Source organism: Lethenteron reissneri, chromosome 42, assembly GCF_015708825.2.
Source record: "Lethenteron reissneri isolate LAM-NWPU_2019-01 chromosome 42, ASM1570882v1, whole genome shotgun sequence".
NCBI classification, from domain to species: domain Eukaryota; kingdom Metazoa; phylum Chordata; class Hyperoartia; order Petromyzontiformes; family Petromyzontidae; genus Lethenteron; species Lethenteron reissneri.
The window spans coordinates 6,045,106-6,047,540 of NC_083820.1; the positions used below are offsets into that span (position 1 = coordinate 6,045,106).

Sequence of the window (2,435 nt, forward strand, 5' to 3'; positions counted from 1 at the left end):
GGCCGGTTAGCTCAGTTGGTTAGAGCGTGGTGCTAATAACGCCAAGGTCGCGGGTTCGATCCCCGTACGGGCCACGATGTTTTTGTTATATTTTATATGCCATAAAGAGTGTTAAGCTTATAGTCTGAAAATTTTCCAGGGGGTTACAACCTAAACGCACACTTTAGTTTTGTCCATATGAGTGCACTGTTCGAACCTCAATCGGACATTTGGTGGTGGAGTTTATTTAAAAAAAAAACATTGTGGTGAATGACAGCATCACCAACGGCCGGATTCATGTTCGTACAACTGCAGCCACTAGAGGGAGCAATATTCAACTCTAATCGGGCCCAATTTAAGTTTGAGGTTTACTGAATCTAACCAGATCAGAACTCAGGAGAGTAGGATTGAGTCTCGTTTGCGAGAGTATCTCGGGGCATCAATCTGCCAGTAGCGGGTGATGATTGCTGCTGTTTAATCCCAATTAAGTAATTTACGGTGTAATTTAAAAATTCAATCTAGATTTGAAGTTTTCGTGACTACAGGGATCCATACTCTTTGGTTCTTTCGGTAAAGTCACGTAGGTATAAAAAATAACATAAATGTAATCACGACGTTTCGGGCGCAATTTTAAAATTGGTCAAATTTCGTGACGGTTCATCGATTAGCTGTGGCTGAGAGTGGTTTCAGGCGTTGAATGTGATGAGTTGTGGGGTTGGAGGGTCATGACAACCACATTTGAAATAAAATAAAAAAATCGCAGTTGCTGAGCACAGGGCCAGAACGCCAAGTGAACAGCAACAAACATCACTATTTAAACTCTTAGGTTTTTTCGGTAAAGTCACGTAGGTAAAAAATAATAAAAATAAAATAAAAAGAAAATAAATCAATTACATCACGACGTTTCAGGTGGGACCGTTACCGTCACAAATTCTAGTCGTGCATTGTAGTGTCGGTGGGACTTTTACGCGACTGCGTTTCTCGCTAAATAAAGAACGTGTAAATAAAACATCGCTATGAATCGTGAGTTGTGGTCGCTGCTACGTTGGCAGTGAACACTCCGCCTCATTCATTTACACAGGGTGTCTCTCTGTTATGCCGCTCTCGGCTCATGTACCAACATCGCTGACGGTTTTTGTGAAAACACAGGGAGCCGTTAATCCGCGACGATTAGAGGGCTGCACACGTGCGTGTTAGCAACACCACTAATCGCCGCAGTAATCTTGCGACATTAAATAAACGCGTGCCATGCGAGTGTGTGATCTGTCTGTGTGGGTCAGCACGCTGCGAACGCGGTGACCCGAGTTCGTTTGCCGCTCACGACCAACACCACCAGTGACGATTATCTGAACCGGTGCTGGGCCTCCCCTAGGTCGACTCAGCCTCAAATGAGTATCTGGTGCGGTGTCTGAACATCGCCACTGGGGAGACAAAGGCGGCCGCGCGTGGTGTTGGCTACCCAACACCCTGTGGACCGGACCGGCCTTGATAGGTGCTCGCAAACAGTACTTGTCCCAAAAGTCTGTTAAAGCTATACGGGGGATTTTTGCCTTTATCTGTGTGTGTGGGGCGCACTGAACTCCGCACTCGGGCGGTTCCAGTTCAGATTTCCGCTCACGGCCAATAACAGTGGTGATTATCTGAACCTCCCTCGGTCGACTCAGCCTTAAATGAGTACCTGGTGCGCTGTTCAAACATCAGCATTGGTTGAGATGAAGGCGGAATGGGCGTGATTGCTCCACACACCGACCCCGCCTTGTTGCGCCCTTCTGGCTTTAATAGGTGCTCGATAATACACGAGGGATCCTTGTCTTTCTCTCTCTGTGCGTGTAATAAGGGTTGCCTGATTTTTCACAGTTCCTGCAGAGTACTGCGGTTGCAAGCCTCACGTGTCGCAGTTGTATGAAAGGAATGTTGTTTTAAACGGAACAAAACCCTGGCTTTGTACGTGGTGTACATAACAGTCTTTATATGTGCGTTGGCTATGCAAGAATGTGTAACTTGCATTTTCAAACGGGGGCGAATTCACATTACCACACACTCTTTCACATATGAACTGAACACTTTAGGATATATAATAGGCGACGTTTCTGGTAATGGTCCTTCTTCATAGCACCTCTTTCAAATAACGTGCAACAACAAAAACTGACGCGCTTGTGAAGGATTGCGGAGAGGTGATTCATGCTTGTAATTACGTAGAGAGAAAAATAACTTGTGCACAGTCGAAGGCTCGCTGGCTGGTCTGACAGGAGGTCACGGGGCAGACCCAGGTGCCACGGGTTGACTTACCCAGACAGATGCGCCATACTGCGCCAAATTACTGTGTTTTATTCACCCGTCGCTCCGCTCGTTGTTGTGAGCGCGGCTTCTCTGCCCTCCGTTGTTGCTGGAGGGCGACTGCCTCCAATAACATGTACGTACACAAAGACAAAGATCCCCCGTATATCCTTAACAGA

At 46.7% G+C, this 2,435-nt stretch overlaps 1 non-coding gene across 1 annotated transcript; it reads left to right on the top strand.

Annotated features, from left to right (window-relative positions):
* Positions 1-74, top strand: TRNAI-AAU (transfer RNA isoleucine (anticodon AAU)). Its single transcript has one exon. It is a non-coding gene; the product is annotated as a tRNA-Ile (tRNA).
* Positions 75-2,435: the final 2,361 nt, after the last annotated feature.